The sequence below is a fragment of the Siphateles boraxobius genome, unplaced genomic scaffold (genome assembly GCF_051911475.1).
Source record: "Siphateles boraxobius isolate OS27281-9 unplaced genomic scaffold, OSU_SipBor_1 48, whole genome shotgun sequence".
Taxonomy (NCBI): Eukaryota; Metazoa; Chordata; class Actinopteri; order Cypriniformes; family Leuciscidae; genus Siphateles; species Siphateles boraxobius.
In genome coordinates, this window is record NW_027509119.1 from 7,632,501 (window position 1) to 7,659,727 (window position 27,227).

Here is a 27,227-nt window from a genome sequence, read left to right on the forward strand (position 1 = left end):
CTGTAACACAGTGACTATCCTTACAGCAGCCCAACAAGCACACAAATCTGTTCAGAGCCTATAATAACACCCTGTGAAGTACATACACAAAACACAGCGTAGTTTTACACTGCTTGAATATGGACGCGAGTTACTAAATGCTTCGTGTTTAAGTGTTTCCCGACCAGGTGAAACACAAAAGGCAAGGCAGACAACAAATACTGCAACAATATGACTTCTTAGAAATGAGTCAACTGCCATCAAAATCACTGTCCGCAAAAGGATTAGCCTTGAATAGCCAGTCCATGAGTTTTTGAAGAGGGAGTGAGATGGCAAAGACCTTGCCTGCTGTCTTTGTTTTGTCATGGTGAAAGCCAGAGCTCAGTGAGAGAGAGAGAGAGAGAGAGAGAGAGAGAGAGAGAGATGGGGGGGGGGGGTAAGGGAGAGCTAGAACGAGTGAGAGTCCACGCACAGCAACTGAATTATACTATATATATATTTTTTGTGTGACGCTTGTAATTATTGCTCCCCCTCTACTAGGGAGCCGAGAGACATTAAACCCCTGACTTATCTTTCCTGTTCCTCCCTCCATCCCTCCCTCATTCTCTCTCCTAAAACAGAGAAACTGGGTTGCTCTCTATGCCCCTTTTTAAACGGTTAAGAAAAGGGAAAATACTGAAATATAATAACGAAATCACACAATGGCTCTGCCTGCCAATTCTCCCTCTCACACACAGATTTCTGCAAGTCTGTTATAATACTTCTTCCTTGTAAAAAACAAACAAACAAAAAAACATAAATATATATATATAGACCGAAATGAATAAACCTTTCCAGACACTGCACAGTCTTAACCTACACAAATGTGTGTCGTCCCTGTGTTAGCTTCTGGTTCCTCTTGTTACGACACGTCGGGAAGGATAAAAAGGTCTTGGGATTTGTGTTTTTCTGACCTCTTCCCTGATTCCCTGATATGGCCCGTGGCTATTTGACCCTGTCTATCCTCTCAACTCTTTTTGCATGCATGCCTTCCTTCATGAGCACTATCTCTCTTTCTCCCAAAAAAAAAAAATCCATTACTTCAAACTAAGGACTTTTTCTCAGTGCAAAATCAAACACACTCTCTTTCCGGCTGCTCTTTTGATGGTCAAACTTGAGGTGCATTTTAATAGTCTTGCTAACCCCCACAATCTCTGTGTATTGTATGACCCCAAAACATAACCCACCCCACTCTTTTCCCACTCTTCGCTGGCTTGGTAATGTTGGGTTTTTCCCTTCTCTTTCTTTTTTATCTTTCTTCCACTCACTCGGTGACCCCTGCTCCCTTGTTTCTTGCCGTCTGACCCCAAGTCTCTAAACCTCCCCCTCTCTTTCTTCCCCAACCCTGCACATCCATGAGCAACTCGCAAACAGTCAGTCAGCTCTGGGTCTGTCTGTCCTTCCATTGCATCTCTTCTGTTTTCTCGTTTTCTGTCTCACTGTAGGCTATATTGTATCATTGTTATGGATCCACATTTCAGTTTGTTCTTGTCAGTAGGCTATACCTTTGAAGGACTATCTATCTCTCAATAGCTCTGCGTTCACGCCACTTTTGAGGTCCCCATCTCATTATATATATATATGTATATATATATTTTTTTAATTCATAATACACCTGTGGTCTTCGTTAAGTTTTATCTTTATTAAAATTCGAGCCCCTCGTCTAGCTAGGCTATTTGTGGGGCAATTTCACCTCAATAGTCTAAGCTAGTTCGAGCTAAGCGACCCGAAGTTGTTGGCGATGTTTAGCTATAATTTGAATAGTCTTTTTCGTCGAATTTTTCTCTCTCAGGAGAACGTACGCAAGTTGTAAAATGTAATACTGATTTCGTTCTCGTTGTCTATGTTGTAGAGATTATATTTCATATCATTGTTTTGATTTTTAAATTTACAAATTCACGCCGTATGAGTGGGTTTCTCGTTTTAAGTCATTCGCCGTAATCGCTGTGTGTGTCGCGCGGCTCTTCGGGCTCTGAGCTCCGGCTGATCCGCTCCTGAGACCCGGGGCTCCGTCTATACCAAACACACTCCCCCTAAACACTCACACACACACTTCACACACACACACACATGCCTATCGATTTGCATGTGACTCCGACTGGGAAGCAGCAAAGAACAACTTTAACGTCGCTTGGAATGAAAAATAAAACGAGAAAAGACGGTGAAAGTGACAGGAGCGAAAAGTAGAGGAACTGAAATGCACAGCAAGCAAAGGGCGGAGAAATCCACACTAGAAGGGACTCGAAAAAGTATCGATGGGCGCAATATTGAGGATTTCTGCTCGCTAAATGAGGGAGGAAATGAAAGTAAAGGATGAACGAGCATATCGGTGTAAAAATGGAAAAAGCGGACGACGCTTCCCGCTCAGCGGACGCGGACGGACTCGCAGGCTGGACTAAGACGCTCCTCTCCCGGCTACGATCGCGCAGAGCTCCCGCTACTCTCCCACCACCCTCGCACATCGACACCCTCTCAAAAACCTCTTTCTTGACAATATTCGGTCCTTTTGTGACCCGTGTGAATACATGAACATGCAGAAGTGTGTTTTAAATCCAACTGTTTGGAAAAAGGAATCGCTGTCTTGCCCTTTTCTTTTCTTCCAGACATGAGAAGAGCGAGGACGAAGCCAGATGTAAACACAGGTAACGATACTAATAAACGGCAGCAAATAAAAGGAACTTGCATGAAAATAACTTGCGATCGCCTGTTCTTTATCCTGCTAGGAGAATAGGCAAAGCCGGGGCTGATACGGCGAGATCCCGAAAGCCATCGCTTTAGTCTGTTATTGAAACTAAATAGAATCGTAACGCTAAGAGAGAGACAGAAAGAAAGAGAAAGCAAAGTTACAACTTACAATGTTTGGCTGCCGCTTTGAGATCCTTGCTTTTTAATCCAGTATTGAGACGCTTTGGCTAAAGATCCCATCAAGGCAGTCCCTTTTGGTCAGTTTGCGTTTAGGATGATGGTAAAAGAAAGATCATTGTTGTTGCGGAGAGTAAAAACCCGGAGTATTAGTTGTAAAGGCAATATAAAAATAATTTGGATGCAAAGCAGGCGATGAGTCTTGTGTTAGAGGGAGAGAGGAAGAGGTGAAAGTGAGATCTGATGATTGAAAAGAAAAAAACTCTTTGGATCTTTATTCCTGCTAATTAGTTTCCTGCAAAAAATGGCTGTGATTAATTCAGTGCGCATGTGCTTCATTACACAGGCACGACGGGAAGGGCTAATTAGCCACCTTCTGGATCAATAAGATTCAGCAGAGAGCCGAGGAGAGAGAGAGGGAGGAGGGAGATAGAGGAGGGAGGGAGGGATGGAGGGATAGATGGAGAACGAGAAAGAGGAAAGTAGTGATCGGGAATTGAAAATATGGAATTAAGTACAGCACAAAGTAAGAGTTGGATGAGAAGGAAGACACTGAAAGTTAATAGTGGAGAGGCGCGCGCGCGCAGCCTCTGCTGCACTGTGTTATTTGGTCGCGAGACGCGCTAGTTTAGATTTAGAAATCAAAACGTGTATGTTTATGAAATAAAATAGCGCAGTTTTAACCTCGAATACGCGATGTTTAGAGCGCTTACAAACACCGACAAGTTCGTCATACTTTCAGTTGCCTCTTATTTAAGAAAATCAGCTCATGACAGGATTAACACTTTGGATTTTTTTTCTTTTAGAATAAACTAAAGTGAAACAAAGGCGGCTTTATGTGGACACTCTCTTAGTCATTGCAAATGCTAAATAAGCAAAAATACAGTGATATATTTTAGTGTAATATATCTGCTGTATTGTGAACAACAAACTTAAATCATGCCGAAAATAGTAGGCTACTTTTAAAAGACATGCAGGCTTGTAACAATACGCATTTTGCATAAACTCTGTATATATTGACAAATAATTGAGAAAAATAAACAGCTCTATTTTTCAAAAAAAAAATTTGATTGTGGGGCTGAGCCTCTGAACTTATGTATAGAAACATAAAGGAACTATTAAAACACTGCGCAATCTCTAATGTGATTATTTTTGAATGCACGTTAACCATTTGGATTATATCTGCATTTTTAGTGTTTTTATTTTCTGAAGTAAATATAGACTGCTAATTAAAAATGGTTAGGAACACATGCATGTAACATAACACGTGTAACATCGTTATAAAGTGCAGTAATTTTAAGTGCAATAAATTAAGTTTGACTTTTATCTATCGTAATAACATCTGAATATACATCCTGTGTCCCATCATGCTAGATCTTGAGATGAGTGCACTAGGAGGAATCAAGACATTGCAACCGAATGCGAGGAAAAACTGTGCAAAAACTAGACAGTGCAAAATCAACCACTTCCCTCTTTTTACCTTCTCTGGACGAATTGAAATAATTCCTGTTACAGTCAAACGCAATGTAGGTTACATTGATGCTTTAATTTATTGACTTTGAGACGAGCAGTACATGATAAGAGATGCTTCTTCAGATATTATCTTTAAGAGTAGACTCGATAGAAAGTTGAACCAAAAAGCACTGTATAGATTGCAGGCATGTGCAAAATCTTAATATATGAAATTCTCTGTTTCTGTCTTCCTCTCCTCTCTCTTTCAGTAACACACAGTTGGTGAAGAGAGAGAGAGAGAGAGAGAGAGAGAGAGAGAGAGAGAGAGAGAGAGAGAGAGAGAGAGAGAGAGAGAGAGAGAGAGAGAGAGCAATGTAAAAATCACAAGTTCTTTAAAAAACAGTTTTGGTCCTGCAATTTAGTTTATGTAGTATTACTCTAAACGGCTCAACGCGTTGTTTTTAATATGTTATTACAATTTAAAAAGAATGGCATTTGAAAATACGTAATGTTTATTTAGTTGTACATTTCAATACCATGTAAATCGGCGGCATAAAATGACACGATACGCGTTACATGCTGTTTTTTTTAGAGCATTTATTTTTATTTTTATAATTCTCGATAAGTATTGTAACTTTCAAGCGCGTGCATTCAAAGAGGTGACATTTGATCGATAGTAACAACTGTAGTATAGATCGGTGGGTTTCTCCACAGGTTTGCTTTTTTCACTTTGCCCCAAAACAATTCTCCTACTCTTGGTGGTCACTTAAGACACCCTCTTCCCGAATCAAAAGCGTGTATCCCAATTCCGACCTTTGAGTCCTGGGTAGTGTCCTTTCTCATGATAATTCTATTGTTGATTTCACATTAAAGAAATGACAATTCCTCTCTCTCTCTCTCTCTCTCTCTCTCTCTCTCTCTCTCTCTCTCTCTCTCTCTCTCTCTCTCTCTCTCTCTCTCTCTCTCTCTCTCTCTCTCTATGACTCTACTTTCACTATTGGCAACTCAAAGGGGTGCTAATCCTGCCAAATACAACTAACCCTGCTTTTATCGATTACATGTAATGTTTATTGGAAAATTATCAGATATGCTATAACTTTTTAGTTGTGTTTTCCCCCCTCTTTTGGTTGCACAACGAAATTTAGACAATGTGTTTTGCCGAATTGTTTTTCAGAATGCACGGTGACAAATTCCGTAATAGCAGTATAGGCTACAATATAGCCTGTATCTGAAATAACACTAAAAATTGTGTACTGTATAATTATAATTGAGTGATGTGTGTATATTATTTAAGTATCAAATATTGAAGTGGACATACCACATGCCATATAGGATAACAATGCTAACAATAATCACTATAGGAAATGTCATATTTCAATGTAATAACATTGCAGTACAGTGTTGTGTTTTAATAAATATTTAGAATATAATAAGCATTGTATTTTATTTTATTTCAATCTCAAGTCATATCATACTGAATATGTTGGAGAGCATGCAGTCAGTATGGAACTGCTCGCTTTGGGATTTTCAGGGAAACACACCTATTGCCTCTATGTAACCCATTGGACCCACTGAAGCATTATCACAAACGGCTATCGATGCATTATACAAACAATAGCTATATTAAAGACTTTTTCGTGGAATAGACGTGACAGTGCTGTGTGTGCGTGTATAGCGCGTGGGTGTCAGTGTGTGTATGCACGCGTAAATGTAGGTTCTAGTTTTAAAAGCATATATTTTATTATTGCTGACGCGTGTGCATAGAAATGTGAAATATTAAGCAGGACTACACATTCGCAGAAACTAACTCCCGACACGTGCGAGGAAAAACAGAAGTGACAAATGAAAAGTTACAAAATAAAACGTCGATATGTTTGATATGCATACAGATTTTGCCTTGAGAGAATCTTCAGGATTGGTTATGTGCCTGCTCTCTTGGGGAAGAGGGATTGTAAAAATGAATGAATGGAAAATAGAGTGCGTGAACAGTTCGAGGGGCAGTGAGATAATAAGAGGCCGGCGAGTGAAAAGGGACAGAATGAGAGCTTGTCTGTCGCTTTGTAACCTGCCATGCCCAATCTAAGCACATTTAAATATGCAGTGTGGTCCTGTCTGGCGCTTGATAGCCGAATTTATGGACGAAAATATCAGCTTAGCTTCGTTTTCCTCCACAGATACACGCATAATCGCCATTGCATGCTCTTTTAATATAGGCTAAATGTGTTTCTTATCTGTTAGGTCCAATCAATCGCGAATGTTCTGTCCTAAATTTGACTGGGAATGACTGAACAGACAACCAAATATGCATGACCAACCCCTCATGGTGAACATGCTGATTGATCTGACTAGAGATGTGTGCGTAAACTTCGGCCCATCGCCGTGCAAACAATGATTTTCACATATGAACCCTAAACTGCAGTAACAAAATCGCAATCCGTTGCAATTTTATTTATGATGAAAACAAAATGCTAAAGACAAAAAATATAAATAAATTAAAAAAAAATTAAAAAAATCAATGTGCGTGTATGTACATTTTTTAGTAGGCCTAGCCTATTTCAAAAACCTCATGGACCACGCGTACCACCATTGAATAATAAAGAGCAGTAAGGAAATGAAAAGAGGCAAAAGCCTTCAGAAATAAAGACAGCTGCCTACAAGAGCCTCGTAACGTTAATAAAAAGCGAAAAACATTTTAGTCCAGGTTAAATATATATATTGAAAAGGAATTTTTTTCACTGCATTAAAATGGAAGCAAGTTCAAGTCGAATTTGCATAGACCTATCAAAGGTTTTTCATCTTAATGCGTTCCTAATGAAAGAACATCGCGCTTAATTAAAATGTTTCTGCATTGTCAACTAAATGCAACTTTAACTTAGTCACCAGTCAACAGCAGAGGCTTTTTGGGAATGGGCCCTCCAACGGGCGCATGCACTGTCTGCAGCACAGCAGGTGAGAGTTGTGGCGCATGGATGGTCAGAATCACACACTGGGACTCAGAGGCATTGACTGCACTAGAGCATTGTCCGGCCTGAAGCCGCGGGTGGCGGCATGGGGCAGGACGTGTTACCAGGTGCAATGGCAGCGCCCTCTTATGTTCACTCTGGCCAAGGGGCTCAAACACCACATGAACCTGCCTTGTCAGGGATATATGTTCCCTATCTCCCATCTTCAGCTGATCTATACCTGTCCTATGTCACCGGACTGCGTCAAACCAAGCACACATATGCATAAAGGTAAATGTCTGATTGCAAATTAATAGATTCCTTGCTTCAAATTTTATCCACCATCATCAAACATCTTCACTTTACGCACGAAGCTCCCCTGAAAGCAGTGTGGCGCGCGCGACTGGAGAGCTTTTTTTTGTGTATGTGTTCGAGTTTTTGGGGGCAATTTTAAAGCAGATAAACAAAATATCACGACTTAGGAAAAATCTGATATGATGGAAATCATAAATAATAAGAATGCAGAAAACAACCGCACTTGTATAAATAAATGAACGCTGTGAGAGAGAATAAATAATATTGCACTTACTGCAAAATTATTGTATGACTGTGTACCATCATGCTTCACATAGATAAAACGACATGGGTCTTATTATGACATAAATCAGCTCGCAGATATGATAAGCAGGTGAGTGAAACAAATATGATGCGCGTCAAAGGAATGTCTTAATTATCATCACATTAAAGACAAACAGAACAAGCATCGTTATTTTTACATATGAAAACATGTCATCTCTTATTTCAAATGTCACCGTATAATGTTTGAAAAAGACTCTGTTTTATTTACATGATTATATTATAGTGTGATGTAGAATGTTTATAGAAGTAGGCTACTCCTTCATAAATGCTACCGTTTCTGAATAATCATTTAAACGAACTATTAAAACCAACTAAGTACTGTCAATAAATACATACACTTGTAATGAGAATGAGGTTTTAAAGTTAGACTACGATATATACTATATTGATACTATAAAGCACTTATATAAAATGTGCAACAAATATTTCCAGTATGAGAGAGGTGGAGGCTTTTAATTAACGCGAAATGTCTGATAATGTCGGCGGGGTAATTTAAAAAATATATTGTTTTTACTGTGTCAAAACGCACTTTATATTCACTAATATTTAGATATTTCAATGATGTGCTCATAAATACAACATATGGCTAAATAGATTCGTGTCTTTTTGTTTTGTGCTGTTACACACCATCTGTATGTTTTGTATACCGCAGTGTCTGCAAATAAAATCCAAAAATCAATTAACATGCGTTTTTAAATTGATTTTAAGAAGCATCATTTTAAATTAATTAACTAATTAATTAAGGAGAACGGTCCTGGTAATACATAGTTTTTTGTTTTGGGTAGATGGTAGGACGAACATTTTAAATAACGCACAACAGAAATGACAAATTATCATCTTAATTATATATTTTTTAAAAGTTAATTTACAATCATAAACACTAATTAATCAAATCTTAAACGTATCTTGTGCTTCTCTAAACAAATTACGCACTAACTTTTTTGATTGAGTAATTAATTAATTATGCATATATTTTTCTCTTCAAATTAATTAATATTTACCCTTACATTAGCCTACATTCTAATACTGATTTGGATCGTTAAAGTCACCTAATACTGCCCCCAAAACGTGCAATTCAAAAACAAAATTAACATATTTGAACTCTAATTGTAGCTAAATAAATTATGCAATACAATAATAATTAAAAATACAACAACAACAAAAACAACGAATCTCTACACAGGATATTTAAAATCAGTACGTTATATTTGCATAAAGACCGGTAAAATGGTGTGTTAGGCTCGGTTTCATTCGAGATCTGCTCAGAAGCATAAACGGTCCAGATGTATAATTGGATAATATAGCCTAGACTATTTGGAAAATATTTTAAAACAAAAATAATTTAGCTTATTATACCCCCTTAAAATAACTGTGACAAAAGCCGAACATGTGAATGTGTCAATTGAATAATATCAGTGTATCATAAAACACCTGCGAGCCTCTCTCTCTCTCTCTCTCTCTCTCTCTCTCTCTCTCTCTCTCTCTCTCTCTCTCTCTCTCTCTCTCTCTGTGTGTGTGTGTGTGTGTTTCACCGATCATTTTATCTATTATTACTTTAATCCAAAGTTTACCTGGGCATGTTGTTGGCAGAATTCTATCATTATTTTATTTTATTTTTTTATCGATATAAGACACGAGCTCATAGAAGCAACACGCCCACATATATACATATACAGTCATTTATGTTTCTCAGTAAGTGTTTTATCGTCATAAAACAGCAAAAGCACATTCAAACAAACCTTTAAAAATCCAGGAACGGATCATATTCACTGTCTGCGCGGTTAAGCAGTACAAATGTCTCAGTTCACGGTCGTGCAACAATCAGAAAGAAAAGCAGCCTGGAGCAAGTCTGTGTCCAGAGGAGCTACAACTGCAAAAACCAGCTCATCCTCATACCGCCGATTCTCTGCAACCTCCATTTTATCTTTGTGCAGGTAAGATAATAACACAAACATAAATCTGAAAAAGTGAAGATTCTTTCCCTGCATTTCGATATCATCATTCAAGATATAGATTGAGTAAAGCATGCAATCTGCTTATTTCCGGCCTGCACCTCCAAAAATATGCGTTTCACTACATTGCTACCCGTTAAATTTAACAATTCACATATGAACATATAACACATATGGCCACCTGACTGTTCTGTCCATAAAATAAGAGAATACACATATTTATAGAAAAATACAGTTTGTTAAAACAAAGCTTAATATGTATAGGCCTATATGTCCACAGTTCCCAAACAAATGTAATGTATAGCAGAGGGAAGCTGAAGACACTGAAGGGCAACAGCGACGTACGACTCCCGCCAAGGGTCACCGTGCAAATCCTTCCCCACTTCCATCATCTGACAGCTATGGCAGGATTATGTGCAAAGCTTTGCTCAGGAAATCATTTCATCTCAAAGAGAAGACCCCGAGTCTACAACCGAGAAATACAGTGATTTCATGACCCAAATGCCACGAATAGTTAGCTTAAAAATTAGACAGATGACATTTTGTTGACAAATCTTTTCAAAGACAAATGAAAGAACAAACCTAGGAACAAATTCTACCATGCAGCTTTGGTTAAGTGTGTGTGTGTGTGTGTGTGTGTGTGTGCGTGTGTGTGTGCGTGTGTGTGTGTGTGTGTGCGTGTGTGTGCTGGATTTTAAAGCCTCACAATTGTTATATTTAAACAGTTACCCGTCAAACATCTAAAAAGACATTAAGACATAATTTAAGCAATTATGTGTAAAATACTTAAATATGTAAATTAAAAATGTAGTTAAAACACTTTGAGTGAAACATCTTGAAGATGAAAATGATGTGTGAATAAGAGTATGTGTGTGAGTATGTCTGAATAAACAGAAAAGTTACCAAACATGAAATGCAGACACAAAACAAATGGCTACAGTATTGTAACAAACTATTTGTAATGATTTATTAGTGTAATATGAATACATTTTTAAGATAATGGTAACACTTTACAATAAGGTTTCATTAACATAAGTTCATTTATAATGTACTAACCATGAGCAATACATGTGTTACAGTATTTGTTAATCTTTGTTAATGCTAATTAATAATAAGCAGCTGTTCATTGTTCGTTCATGCTAGTACACAGTGCATTAACTAATGTTTACAAATGCAACTTTTGATTTTAATAATGTATTAGTAAATGTTGAAATTAAGTATTATTATGTTTTAAGTATTATTAAGTATTATTATGTTAAGTAATGTAGTTAACTAATGATAACTAATGAAACCTTATTATAAAGTGTTACCCAGATAACAATACATATATTTTAAGATGGTCTGAAATTTATGTTTTATGCTAATGTAAAACAATGCATTAATAGCTATTTAAAATTATTTTATTATTCTATTTTTTATTTATTTTTGTAAAACAATATCCATTCTGAAATATACATTGTGTTCAGTATCCTAATTCACAAATTGAATGTACAACACTATAAGAAAAAGAGCAAAGGTGATACGAGTAATTAAGCAACGAGGAAAAGGCCAAGTGGAACAACATGGACCAGAAAATGCTGCCAAAGCCTAAAACCTGCAACTAGTCTTGTGGGTGATGTAGCTGGGGTATAATTGCAAGTGACCACAGCGGTTGGAACATAGTTGCACGGTGCTTAACCCTGCCATTTCCCCCGTCCCTGTGACCTCCAGGACGTGGAGGCAGGTGGGCGTCTGCAAAATTGTGTGGGGGTAGGGTTGAAGCTGTGCATCACGGCCAGTAACACATGAATGCTGCCCCGTAAGGGTCGCAAAGACCCCGTCTGGCCTTGGAGCTCCACACGCCCATAAAACAAGCCATTAAAAAAGCCGTTCACGGGCAAAGCATGAGCTCGTTAGGACAATTAACAAGAGAGGTGTTTAACTTGGCACTACATTAACACTCCAGGAGGGACTCTGCCCAAAAACAGGCCACCGAACAACACGACTGTGCGTGTGTGTCCAGTCCAACACACAACATCACACAGAAAATTCAATGTCACATATAGCGGGCTGCCGCATGAAGTCCAATATACAGCGAGTAAACCTTTAAATAAATTACGTACAGTATAATGTTCCCCAGCCAATCAAAAGCATAAAAATGGACAATTTAGCCTTACGAAATAACTGAAACTCAATTATTACACAGCATTATTAGAGATGCGTTATGAAGGCCACAAGCACACAAATGCATTCACTATCTCTCCACGGATAAACAAAGCATCGGGACGTCCCTTTCAGGAACTGGACGACGGCATCGCCGCCACAATATTAGTCAGTACTGTGAGGCCAGCGGGAATTATTCCTCTATTTTTGTCTCATAGATCTAGCAGGGCACGAGACAGGAGCCGGGCTGTGTAAAAATGACACATTCAGCTCATCCATAATGAAAGTAAATAAGAAGTGTGATAATCTGCATTTCATGTATTTTTTGTGGGCTCTGCGATATGCAGAAATTCGTTCCTTGCTCAGAAAGAGTCTATGACCAAGAGAGATAAAGGGAATTGCTTCTCCCATCCTCTGTTTAGAATTGTAAATATGGCGTATAGGCATTGCTGCTGTCCAATTACATATATCTTTCATGTATGAAATCATGTATGGCTCTTTTTACCGCGAGGCCAAGGAGGGCCGGCACAAAGGGAGCGACCCCGGCCGCAGTGCAGTACATCCCTCATGCAGAGCGGGGTCTGGTGCCGGAGCCCTGGGCTAAGAGCACTGTTCCATTAGCGCTCTCGGATGGTGGGGGAAAAGGCGGGTGAAGAGGAGGAGGGGGGGGGGGGGATTGGCTCTCCTGACGGGGGCGTTCACCGCTTATGACTTCTGCTGACTTACATTTGTCCTGTTGTGATCGTGCCTGACCCCTCAGACCCTGTACCTTTGACATAGCCCTTCGCAAGAGCCCATTTCGGAGTCGCTAATTAGTTTAGCAGAGATGGATTTTTTTTTTTTTTTTGTGCTTAATGCATTAAAGTGTTGCATTTTTTTTTGTTTGGTTTAAGCAAAAAATAATAAAAGCTTTAGTGCTCCATCTTTTAGGTTATTTATTTATTTATTTATTTGCTTTCTCTTTCCCCACAAACGACAGCTCCCCAATGTGTACTAATATCAAATCACCTAAATTTGGCAAAATTACTTTGAACTTTTCAAACAAAGGCCCTGCTCTCTTTTTGGAACCTGGCTGATTCCCAGAGTGTCTTGCCTCCTTGCCTGTCTGTTTTCTTTTTAAATGCTTAATTCAATAAACACTATTTACTTGCATTCAGGGTTACACTGAGAGCAGCGAATACCATCATTTTGAACAGCTAAAGAGCATGTATGTCTTTCATGTTAGCGAAACAAAAATATCACTGCTTAACATTTACACACGAATATGCTAGACAGCGGGGCAGCACGGTAACTACACTGTAAAGTTTTTATAGAATTAACTTAAAATGTACTTCATGTGGTAACATTTAAATCAACTGGTTTTATTCAAATCAAATAAAACATTTAATAATCACCAAAGACACCAATGAAAGTCATTTTAAGGGTTAGATCAGACAGAAAAAAAGCTCCATAAGGCAACAACTACAATGCACAATATAGGTGAAATGGTCAGAGGAACATTAAAAATGAAATTCATTTGGCAAAGTATTCAGATTCGAGGTGAGGAATTTGTTCAGAGTGCATCTCCTATCATTGACGTACAAAGAAATTACTCTAATGCTAGGAGCAAGTATTAAATGAATAGATTCTGGGTTAATACAAGTTAAGCTCTATCGACAGCATTCGTGGTAATATGTTGATAACCACAAAAAGTAATTTCAACTCTTCCAAAAAAAAAAAGGTTACAGTGAGTTATTTTCAATGAAAGTATGCAGAAATGTGAAAGTAAAAAAACAAGAAAAAAACATGAATTTTTATGTCAAGACTTGTGTATTATTTGAGCTGAATTTTTCTCATCATTTTAGTCATTTAATGAAGTTGTAAAATACAGAATAAGTTAGAAAGCAATTTGTTCACACTAAAATCATATTAGCATATACGTTGTCTTGTAAGAGTAACAGTGAGTATTTACATTTTCACAGATTCGATTGAGCTTCTGTTTGTTCGCTGATAACATTTTATTTGTGAATAAAAGCCTAAATCCCAATCTTTTAATTATATAAACCGATCGAGTCTCTTCAGAAAATTTGGATTAAACCAATGAATTTGGATTAGTTTTACAATCTCTTTTTGAAGCATTAAAGTGGTAGTTTGCTAATGGAGGGACAGAAAGCTTTCAGATTTCATCAAAAAGATCTTCATGTGTGTTCCGAAGATGAACGGAAGTCTTACGGGTTTGGAACGAAATTAATGGTGAGTAATTAATTACAGAGTTTGAATTTGAATTTGGAATATTCCTGTAGCACAACCTAACTTGCATTGTGTAGTTGAATACGCAAATATGCAAGTGCCAATGATGTTGACGTGTATCTGTACGTCTGTAAAATCTTCAATCAATCGATCAATCAATCGATCAATCAATCAATCAATCAATCAATCAATCAATCAATCAATCAATCAATCAATCAATCAATCAATCAATCAATCAATCAATCAATCAATCATTCAATCAATCAATCAATCAATCAATCAATCAATCAATCAACCAATCAACCAATCAATCAATCAATCAATCAATCACCTTCTTTGCACCTAAGCATCTTTGAGCCAAACAAATTCAATCAGCACACATTCCCTCTAATCCTACACCAGCAGACATGTGATTGAGTCTTCAAACCGGGAAGGCTTTATCTACAGTGGGCTCTCCTGTAGGCCCAGCATGGAGGAGAAGCAGCCTATGTGGGCGTGAACACAGGGGGGCCGACTGGGCTTCAAAAGCCCCCGAGGAGCTTTGGGGGTGTTGCCAGCAGGAAGAGAAGTGACTTCAGAGCCTTACCTGATGGGGTTTTTGGTTTCAGTCGCCACCGCTCGGAAGCCCTCTCTGACCGCGTCCTTCTTTTCAAGTGTCCGTTTGAAGTGGGCGCCAGAAAGGTCACAACCCTTGCGGTCACAGCAGGTTTGGTGCAATGGCAGGTGGATGGCCGCAATCTATCGCTAGTGCTAAAGCTATCAGGTCTTCTTCTTTTGTTTTTTGGTCTGTTTGTTTTTTCAAAAGTAAAGAAGAATGTAAAGCTTTCAGATCCAGTGCCTGGGCACTACTAGTAAGTCCCTTGGCAAGGGCTTGGGATGATGTAGTCCTATAATTCCAGGTATTTCCAGTTTCTTCTTTTTTTTTTTTTTCAAAGCTATGAGACCCGGTTTTGAGATTTAGTTTGAAGCATCCACAGTCTGTGGCAAATCCTTTCGGAGTGATAGCGCCACCTAGGGATAAGAAATAAAAAAAATTAGCATTCACAGCAAAAGTTCTTTCATGCAACTGAACAAAGGATGAAACAAGGAATAGATTTAATAGATTCTAACACAGGCGTATAAAAACACACTTTGCCTTTTATAAAGCAGAGCCGAGAGGAGGTGAGGCCATTGTTAGTTATGCTCCGTAAGTGAGTGCAGATTTTTCGCTTTGCGTGCTCGTTTCCCCTGAGAAAGAGCCGGCTAAATCTCTTTCAGGAGGGGAGTACACAGAACAATATGGCTTCTATCAAGTCTTTTGAATTCTGTAATAAGCTGTTTTAGAGAACAGAAAATTAATATATAATTATTTTTATTACTGCTGCAGGACAAAACCTTATGATTTTCCAGATTATATTAAGTAATAAATGCATTTCTTTGAGTAATTTTTCCTCTCGTGGCATTAGAGGCTCTGTCTCTCCATAAAAGAAGAAGAAAAGAAAAGAGAAAAAAAAACAACGAAATTTCCGGAGAAACTTAATTTCCCCCATAACCAGAACAAGACATATTCCTGTAATAACATGCATAATTGTGCACTCTGCAGAAGATCTCTCATACACAACAACAAAGCCACTTAGACAGTACATATTTATTCACATGTCAGTTCCAACATTGAAAGAGAAAAAAAGGAGGAGGGAAAAGCAAAAGGGAACGCCACATGGGGCTGGGATAGAAAGCCGAGTAAATGTGTCTATCATAGGCTATGGCTCTGACAGCTCTCGCCTGTGCTGCTTGGGCTTCAGTTGAGGGAATAAAGGACAGAGAAGGAGACAGACTGTGATTTCTGAACGGTCCCTCTGGAGTCGATTTTATTTGGCAACATTTTTATGATTATTTTTACCTCTGTGGATAGAGCAGGGTTAAAGATGCTGTTTAATTGTTCCCAAGAGCTCTTATTAAGTTGTTGATGAGGAGCTCCAGGGAGAAGCACTTAAAACTGCAACAAAAACAAGCAGTCGAGGCAGGCACACTTGTGAGGGGACGGAGGAGGAGGTGCGACGGGTATTCCCGAGATTGATGATAATGGATGGAGTGCGGAGGTCTAAACTTTTTAGACGCCGGCGTGCGTCTGGTCTCTCTGCGCCAGGACCGTCTTTAGGCATAGAGGGGGACCAGTCCCTGCCAATAATTAGAAATGGCCAAACTATTCCCCTCAATATTTGATATTTTTGATGTTACTCTGCTGCACTTCATTAGGCACTGCTCTGTTTGTTGTTTGGATGACAAAAAGTTAGTCTGCCTCAGTGGTCTAACATTGATAGTCAATGTCAAAAAGATTGAGATGGTGAGAACTGTACTGTTCACAGAAGTCGAACATGATGCATCAGTTTTAATGGTGAAAGAGTGAGGCAAGATGCAAGTGGCTAAACATTTAACATTTAAAATTGTTTTATGATAGAAAAGTTAAACAATCAGTGATGCAAACCACAAACTTTTTTGCCTTGTTGAATTGAAATATATTTATGTGATTCGTGTAAATTTGATCTGAATGTGACAAGAAACATTAACAGAGCTTTTTTCTGCATATTAGGTATACAATTAAGATTGAATGTGTAAATATTTGAAAACAAAAATATGATGTGCAAACTCTAGTCATTTAATGATCCTTTTTCCCTTTCTTTATTCCCTTGAATGTCTTTAAATCCTTATATCTATTTCATTCTTTTAAATAAAAACACCATTTTGGTGGCCTGGCTATCTGGCCAATGAAAGATTGGAGTTTAAAAAAACATTGGGTGATGCTAGTATTACAAAAAAATATGCTCCTCATATATTTCTACTCATACAAACAAGTGATTAATATTGCTACTTGATAAAGGCCTGACTGCAATAAGAAAAACTATTGTACTGTACTGGTTAAACTTGGACAACACTAAGGGCCAGATTTAGAGCTTCCACCAGCGCAAACCCTCTTTTGGCATTTAAAAACTGCAGTCAGGAATTACTGAAGACACGCAGTGAAAAATTAGAGCTGCAACAGGTGTGGACAGGGTTATTTTTGCGGCTGACCTTATTGCATATGCATATTCCTTTTAGACGAACAATTTATGGGAGGAGAGAATTTAAATGAAACATGCAAGGTGATTTACTAAGGTTTGCGCTAGTCAGTTTACTGGTATTTGCGCAATTATTTACCACCCAAAAAAAGCATGTCTTGAAACCAGACGCTAATTTGCGCGGCTCTTGGTAGATTGCGTTGGTCATTATGGAAATGATCCGGCTGTGTCTGTATCTTTATTGTGCGCATCATCAGTAGATCCCGAGCGGAACTTTCCACTCCCGTTGGCTAGTGTTGTCCAAAAATAGCGCTCAGACGCTAATTTGCCCTGTTTAGTAAATCTGGTAAATGAAAATGTTTAGTAAATGTTTCTAGAGCAGTTCAATCGCATGGGTGTGTTGTAAACACATGCATCCTGAAAAGCACCTATGCTGTGCTCTCTCGGGCCATACCTCCCCATTCGCACCTTCTGAGCTGGGCAGACTCTGGCCTTACGCTGGGCGGAGCAGTGGAACGGAGTGGATCAGGATCAATACCCCAGCCTGCAGCGCAGCAGGGCCGCGGGCCATCCCTGACCTGGGCTATTGATCAGCCGCTCCTCGGCTGCCAATAGCAATGTGCTAGATGTGACACAGGGGCTGAGAGCAGACAGGCGGCTGAGGGATGGGGGAATGTGTATCGCCAGTGGCAGCCCCACAGCACAGTGAAGATAAAAGTCAATTCCACTTAACCAAATCACTGACAACTAAATAGTTAGTGGACGGAGGAATGTGCGAGGTTTCAGGTGGTGGCAGCTGGCTGCATGGATGACTGTGAAGCCGGGATTCCCAGGATTCCCCTCACCTGCAGTGAGAAAGCCCTACAGTAAATACTAGTGTACCGTATGACCAGGTCTTATCTACAGAAGCTTGTTTCCACCACGGAATAAAACAATTTAAAAGATATTTGCGACTTTTTATCTTACGATTAAGACTTTTTTTCCCCCTCAGAATTGGACGTTTATTTCACGCAATTCTGACTTTATAACACACAATTGCGAGAAATAAAGTCAGAATTGCGAGATATTGCAATGCCGACTTTTTTCTCGCAATTGCGACTTTATATTTCGGAATTCTGACTTTTTTCTCGCAATTTCAACTTTATATTTCACAATTCTGACTTCTTTTCTCAGAATTGTAAGATATGAAGTCACAATATAAATACAATAAAATTTCTATAATTTTTTTTTTTAACTTGGCAAGTCTTAAGTTTCTTAAAGGTTGTTTAAATTAAATTAAATTAATATTTAAATTGTTACATTTCTTGGTAAATTATTTAGACATTGGGCACTCGTCATATAGATTTAAAGATCTGTGCGTGTTTGCGTACAGCACTCTCAGGCGGTGCATCTAATCCATCTTCCAGGCAGCCATTAGCAGTCCATATCAGAGTAGTTTACATGTCACTTTACTGCTCCACTGCCTGTTCATTGCTATTCTGTAGCCAATGGCCTGCTTGTCAATTCAACACCTATCTAAGGCTTCATATCTCTTCCTTTAATTACTGACTGACAGGAAGGCAATACCGAACACTTCATTATAGAAGCAGCCCAAAGACCTGATACCATAGCCCAAGTCTCTCTGGTCAGTCCGACATGCATTGCCTAGGTCAGCAAAGGTCAGTCTTTGAATTTATCAGGCAGTGGTTGACCGAGCCCAGCCAGGTCATCGTACAGCAGGGGCAGTGACCTTGGCCGACTGCTTGCATCCCGTATTGATCCAGTCGTTTATGTCAAGGCCACGCTAATCACCAATAGCAGAGTCTCTAAAGGACAGTTAGGCACCAATGGATGTGTCTGCGACTGGAGAGAACACAGAGAAAAACGAGTTGCAAGGTTTCTTGCTTATGAAAATGACTCAAATAATTGGGAAACTTGGTTTACTCTAAAAGGTGTTGTCACATTTGTGAATAGTTTCTAATCGATTTCTTAATAATTTTGCGATATATGAAGCACAGCTCACAACAGTCACTTTCAAACCAAACAGCTTTCTATATGTCAACGCAGTGAATTTGCATGACCAACTTAACCCGATGCAAAATCTGCATTGGGAATTTTTTAGTCCTCATGACTTAGTCCTCAATTCACAATCACATGGATTCTTATTGAAATGACTTTATTTCACCCGCAAAATTTCGCAGAGTAATGGTAAATGTGGCCGCACAAAGTCTTAAAATTAAAATGTTTGATCATTCTGGCATTACTTACTCATGACTTTCTGTCTTCTATGGAACACAAAAGTTGAAAATCAGACTGATCAGATACTTAAACTGTGATCCCAGTGACCCAGTCATCCAGTCTCAGTGGTTAACAGCCCATTGGAATGGATGATTATTGGTGAATAATGGCATATTTGTCCCCAAAGCATTGGAACGTGGCATATGGACTGCACTGTACAAAAAAGATAAAAAAAGTTATAGCAGGACGCCACTTCTCTCTTGCCTACCCTAAGCCCCTTTAGTTTTAACAGACCACCTAAGTCCTAAATTAACCAGGAAAATGTGACATTGAGTGTACCTGGGACATGAATTTACATAAAAAAATAAATAAAATAAAAACTATCTATCAGGAATTACCTCATCATTTCAGAATACCACTGCATGCCACTACATTCAAGTGTGTGGAATAGAGTGACTAGTACAATATTCGGAATTTCTCCCTTTATCTTCCAGTCACACAGGTTTAGAATGGCATGAGGGTGAGTAAATGATGGAATCTTCTTTTTGTGTGTGTGTCAGATATCAATCTTATAAACACCAAAATCTAATGTCCAATTAAATTCCAGGAAATTGCATCCCTTTGAAACCAGTTCATTTAAAGGAACACAGCAGTAATCAACACCTGAACAAATCAGTGTTAGATACTCTCTAAACTGTTTGCAAGATTAAGTAGCTGTCAGCTTCAGTGTAGACCCGGCTTCAATAGTGTGCAGGAGAGCGCTTCTGAGAAAGTTTCGGTACAAACGCGTGTGTATTTGTGTAACCGAACTTGTGTTTCCCTGTGTGTTAGCGTAGCATAGTGCCAGCTGCTCTTCAGATCTCTTTCTCGCTCTGCATCGCTCGCATTAAATGACAATAAAGGTCGGGAATCTTTGGAGCAGGAGAGACGAGCAGCCATTTCAACCCTTCTTGCTTTATTACGCTTTGTTCCGTTTAATCAAAAAAGTGATGCATACAGATAACCCCTTTTTTTAAAAAAAAAAAGACCTGATAAACAGAAACGATTGCATCTCTAAATAATAGATGATATCCTGGCTTCATACAGACACGTATATAAGGGGAAAATAATTGAAGACAACAATGTCCTATAAGAGACCCACTTGAGCAATGCTGATTCAGAAAGCTTCCTGACTTCAAACGCTCTGTCATAAAGTATGGATAATCCCTTAAGAAAGGCGTGCGTCTGTTTACAATTTTCTTCTAATTAAGGCTACAGAATAGGGCGATCTTTGTTCAAATTGATGCGTGTTGGTTGGATTTTGGCAGAAAACTGTACCATTGGAAAAGTGTGTGTTTGTGAGGGGGTTACGAAGTAACGAAGTAAACAATAACATCCTAATACAATCTCAGTGTCTGAATAAATATTCTTGCATCTGTCTACATATGACACACTTTCAGACAGGAAAACAGCTTTTCAAAACAACAAATTAACCGAGTCTTTTTCTTGTTAACAATAACCAGTTTTAGACAGTAATCCCAGTGGTCTACCTGAATCCAAGAGTATCTCAGACACTGCATCAAAATGAAGTTTTGACCTCAATTTGTCTTGACTTCCCTCAAAAGCTGGGCACTTTCTTATCTTTGTTGTGTGTGAATTTAAATCGGTTATGGAACAAATTAATCAGCGCAACAAAGAGCAAAACAGCCCCAAAATAAGCCCCAGAAGGAAAATGGGACAATTACGTTTGGACACATCCCTCATGATATTCCCTTTAAAGGACATGTCACATGTCAGAGGCTGGATATCAACAACAGTTTAAAGAGATATGAACGATGCGATGATGACCCACGTGATGGTTTGTTTGAGGGTGCTTGAGAGAAAGCTGGATCACGCATAACTTCTTCACAGATAGACATGGAAATATCAATGGCACCCTATTAATGTAAAAAAAACAACTAAAAAAACATTAAAATAATACTAAACAAATGACGTTTTGTGGGCTGGGTGTTATCAGGACTCTAACCACCAGAGATGTTTAGAATAGGGGACAGTCTTTATTAGTTTTTTAATTATGTATTTTTATAATTACATTTTGAATATGTTACACCCTTACTTCCTTCATGATCAGCCCAAACCTGGGTTGCAATGCAAAATACAACTAAATGCATTTACAGTAGATTAGCAAATAAAAATGTAAAGGGACTATATGCTCCACATTTCTTTTATTTTTAATGTTAAAGGCAATGTGTTGAATTCGACTGTGTTTTGCCACAAATTCATTTGTAACTTGATAAAAAATAGACAACTTAGGTAGATGCTAACATGGGTAGGTTATGAAACATCTTTAAAAAATCATGAACAATGCAAAAAGAAAAACAACAAAAAAACCACTGCATTAATTATGTGTTCACTTGGAAGATATTTTTATGACTTCACTTAATATTATGTTTAATTGCATTTTTATTTACTTTTCTACAACAACAAAAAATGTACTGTTAATTTGTAATGATAGAAACTAGACACAAATTAGGTTGATGCTCAGATGGATCAGATATGTGACATCCTCAAAAATCATAAACAAAAAAATAAAATGCAAAATAAACAATTTTAGGACTATGACCATTTGATGTAAAAATCTTGATCCTGAAATAAAACCTGTTTGAAACTACAGGTCTAATACAGCTTTAAGATCCTCAACTAAAAGAGTTTGCTGTAAAATTGAGTAAATTTTTCGTAACCGTTTTTGTGAGCCAAGCCTTTTTATCATCTTTTTGGTGCACCATGAAGCCCATCAAAAACACATTTGAAAACACTCCTTGGTTGGTTTGAAAGGCAGATAAAGGCTTAAGATAAGGAATTAAGAGTGAGATTATTGGTGAAGTTTGTGAGACAGTGGTCCATGTGTCTGTGTGGGGGAGATTTAAGGATTAAAATAAGCTGACCCTTCATATTTAGTGCCATGTGTGAGAGATTAATCTAACTAGCCCAGATCACATTAGACCTTATCATTGTGCAGAAGATCTCACTGTCGGCCAGAGCACAACCCATCCCCTGCTGTTGGATTAGTGACTGAGAGACACGTGTGTGTGTGTGTGTGTGTGTGTGTGTGTGTGTGTGTGTGTGTGTGTGTGTGCTGACTGAGCTTTAACTGACAAAGGATCACACCTATACTAAAGCAGGAAAGGACCTCATACACTTCATTAACACCTTGAGCCATGCAATCCAGACAACCTGTGCCGAACGCCGACCACTCAGCTCTGCTTCATTGGCCTGTTCTAGCCCTCATGCCAAAGAAAAAAAAGAGGCAGTTCATCATTGTTCATCAAGCTGGTGGTGACTCAAACTCTTCACCTGTCACCTTCTCCCGGCCTGTGTACGTTTTAACATGTCCGACACTAGAGGAAACCTTCAAGACTCTTACGAGCCATCTAAACCCATAAAGATCACCTCGGTGCCAGCTATCGTGACTGAAAAGCCCTGGATCTGCCATCATTGGGAGCACAGGGTCGTTGATACACTTCAGCCCTGTTTAGACCTGGTATTAAGATGCGTTTTGGTCGTTCGGATCATAAGTGGACAACGCTAAATAGAGCTGTAAACTAAAACGTTTTAACCATGTCCACTTTCGACCACTTCCAGAGGTAGTCGAAAACTCATTCGAACGGATTGCTTTCGTAGTGTAAACGCTCATGTGGTCGAATGCGTTGGAACAGCTATAAAAGTACAGCTACTCTACTGAACTAATGCTTAAACATTTTGGGAAGCGCTCTAGCCAGACGGGATTTAAACTTTGAAGTTTAGTTTGAAGAAGAAAAACGTACCAAGCACAATGTTCTCTCACCATTCCTGATTTCTAACACACACTCACAGCGTTTGGCTGGTCTTGCAGCTGTCAGAGCAGAAACGAAAGCTGATGCTCTCCGTATGTTTTTCCGTCTTCTCTGGGGACGTTCATATGTAAATTACATGAGTTTATTTTATCCATTAGATCGAAAGTTTAACAAAAGAAAACCTACATTTTCCCACCCTTAGACCCTTCCCTCAAAGAAATCAGGACAGAAGTGATTGAAAGTGGACAAAAGAGACGGATTAAAACACCAGGTGTAAACGGGAATGTGTCTCCCGCGCCTACTTGTGATCCAATCGACCAAAACTCATCTTAATACCAGGTGTAAACAGGGTCTTCCATCCACAATGCGGCTAGATGCCACTGATAACACTGACAACAGATAACGGACACTTTCTGTGGCTGCAACAGTTTCGCATCAAATCATATTAAAGGCCAACAACTCCAGGACTGTCTTTGAAGTTGGGAGGCAATTTCGAGCCTTGTGGATTACAGAGCATAAAGCAGGGTTTATTTTTACAACCTCCATTATTTCAAATTGTAAATATTCAAATCCTAGAATAAAACCCCTGGCTAAGTGGAGACAATCTGCGAAAAACAACATAGCACACCTCAAATAGTCTGCTTTGAAAACGAAATTATTATGAAGATTAACGACGAATTCTATGCGGAGATGTGGATGTGTGTGCGGACACCGCTGAAGGAAGCCGGATAGTTTTCTTTGTGTGTTCTCGATTCGTTGTTGTCTTTATTTGTTTGAGTGTTTTGACATTATTTTGCATGCGCTGCTCTTGGCTGGAATTAATATTTTGGTGGGCTTGAATATTAATCTGGCATCAGAGCTGGGATTAGAGCACTATTGTTCCTTTACAGCTGAGCCCCCATAGCGATATGACAAACACAAAGACAATCTTCTCTGCCCTGTATCTACAGATAACAGTCAGACCCTTCTCTCTCGATCCTTCTCTTTTCCTCTCTCACTTCGGCAGAGGAAGGGTGGCGGAACTTTCCATGGTAAATTTGCACGGCAATTGTGCCCTTAAACCATGCTGCTTCCCCCAGCTTATACTGTGCATTTTACAGAGTTTATCAAAGAATACAATGGGGTTATGCTTGCCTTGAACCATTCTTCTCCGGGCAAGAACAGTAATTTAAATGCACTAGTGCTACTGAAGGGAGCGCTTTAGAAAGGGGAGAAATGAAAACGCGTTACAGAAACGTGCCGCATTACGACATTGTCCTTTCCTGTCCGTGTAGTCTACAAACAGCTGTGAACCTCCTTCTTCTGAGCTTTTTGTACATCAGACGGCTGGACCGGTACAGGCGCGGCATGCCTCAATAAAATATTCTTGCTCTCTGCATCTCACTTTTTTCTCTTTCGTGTGCTTCCCACAAACAGAAACAAGCGCATTCGATCTCGCGCAAATACTCTGAATGGGAATAAATACACGAGCAAAACGTTCACCACACTCTGTCAGACTCTAAACACATGCAAACTGCTGCTTTCCACAAACACTCCTGCACGGTCATATACCGAGGGCTCTTAAAGTGCTGAATGTGACATTTTTATAAATTACATTTTTTTCTTTTTTTTACATATTATGTCATCAGACTAATAGATTGAAAAAAAATTAATGGGTAAAAAAGTTGGTCATGAATTTCAGAATTTCCAACGCGATCTCACCACCAATTCGTACGACCTCACCTCACTTTAGATTTGTCTAAACCCCAGTGACAGGTAGGTTTAGGGGTGGGGTCAGGGGTAGGTAATTCGTACGAATTGATACGAATTGGGCACCTCGTAAAATAAGCACGGATTGCCACGAATTGGGTTGGAATTTCCCAGCTGTTGAGCTGCATGAAATTCACGAGATTGTATAAAACCTGATGATCACATTCTCCAACATAATTTTAAAGCCTTTGCTTCAATGGAATTTTGTTCAATCTATTTCTTTGTACGATGTCACAAATAAAAGTTGAAATGCACGCATTTCCACCAACTTCTACACACGCACACAATACTTTCGTTCACAGAAAATGAAACAGGAGTATATGTAGCTGACAGACCCTTGATTTAAAACCTCTTAGAAAACAAGAGTCTGCATGCAAGTCTATTGTTATGCCACATATTATAACACAATGGCTCACTTTCCATCTTTGCCCAAGTTAAGGCCCATGCAGCACTTTATTAAGATGGATGTCAGAGAACCGCTCAGCCCATTGGATGATCATAGACGTTCTGTCAGGGAATTGTCAATTCAAATGGGAACACTACGTGTCTTTAGTTCTGATGCACGTCTACATCTGTGACCTAGAGGCACTGTGCTACTTGAGCATTAGCAAGCACTTGTCAGAAACAGCAGGAGGGCTGGAGAAAGATGGGACAGGAGGTAGAGAAAAAAACTGAGAGAAATCAATGAGAAGGCAAGAGTAATATTTAACAGAGAAAACATGAAAAGCAAAGAAATATTTAAACGTATAAAAAAGGCCCCTCAGAACCATAGCCTGCTGGTTAGGGCATGTGCTTCAGATGTGTTGAGCCACTGCGCTCATGAGCAAAGGTTAAATAAATTGTGGTGACAAACGCATTGAGACCAATACACCACAGGCCTGGGAATGAAAGTAATATACTGAACAAGTAGACAGAGCTCAACTAGAAGTCAAAATGAGAATTTAAAATGAGTGACGCATGACTAATCAATGAAATGGGTGTTTACGCATCAATCCGCCTAGATCCTCCCAGATTGGAAGGGGTTAATGGGAAATCAATAACGTAGGGATACATTCATGGATGAACCGAATAACACAAAGGGAGAAGGGAAAACAGTGAGTGTGTATAAGGGGAGGGAGGAGCAGATAGGGTCCATGTATTCTGTGATAGCTACAGACTTCCCAGATGTTATCCGTCACTCAAGAGAAGACTCCTGGTGACCAGATGTATGTGACGAACACGCTATATTCTCACATTAACAAAGGTCAAGTGTGAAAATATTCATCATACATGTGCGCGCACACACAAACACACACACGCACACACGCACACACGCACACACAACACAACACAACACAACACAACACAACACAACACAACACAACACAACACAACTAGACTTTCCATAGACGTAGAATAGAATAATGGTGTTATACAGTACAAACTGTATATTCTATCCTCTAAAACTAACCTTACCCCTAAACCTACCCATCACAGAAAACTTTCTGAATTTTTACATTTTCAAAAAATATAACTTAGTATGATTTATAAGCTGTTTTTCCCCACAAGGACAAGGATTTCAGATATTGCCATCTCTGTCGGCACATTTTATCCCCATAATATAGGGTTTACCAGGAAACACTCATAAACACACACACACACACACACACGCACGCACACGTGCACAAATATTATATTTTCTTCCTCCAACAACAGTCAAACTTAAAAATAATGGCATGCGACAAATAAATTCATTTTCAAAATGAATTTCAGATTAAATATGCATTCATCATGTTTTAGAAGCCTGAAGCTCAGACCTGGGAAAGTTTCAAGTAAAGCCAAGACCAAGTGCAACTTTACAATTTGCTTCAAAACTGCAAGGCTTCATGGTCTCCGCTTATGCCTATTCATTAACTCCTTAATCACTATGACAGCTGTTTATAGCATCTCCGCTAAGAGGCAGGAAATTATCTATTTATTTATTTACTGTTAACAAAGACCCTCCGCATCATGTAAAAATAAATAAACACGAGGATGATAAGGCCGGGAGAAACACAATGCCTTTAATTTGTGCAAAGCTACTTTAAGTTGATTTTTTTTTTAACCCAAACTAGCTAAGTGGATTGAGAAAAAGTGTTAACCACTTTTATCATTTGCCGAAGTGACGAATCTGCTTTTCCTTTGTATTTCCCCCTAAAT

The 27,227-nt window shown here is 38.9% G+C and overlaps 1 protein-coding gene across 4 annotated transcripts in view; it reads right to left on the bottom strand.

The window, feature by feature from the left end:
- Window positions 1–27,227, bottom strand: part of zfhx3b (zinc finger homeobox 3b) — a 240,994-nt gene that overhangs the window by 151,166 nt on the left and 62,601 nt on the right. For 3 of the 4 annotated variants that reach the window (XM_077201832.1, XM_077201831.1, XM_077201827.1), the window contains exon 1: window positions 2,873–3,408. The gene's annotated coding sequence lies outside the window, so the exon portion shown is untranslated. Of the gene's footprint in view, window positions 1–2,872; window positions 3,409–14,822; window positions 15,248–27,227 lie in introns of those variants that run through there. The other variant, XM_077201829.1, reaches the window with a different exon arrangement.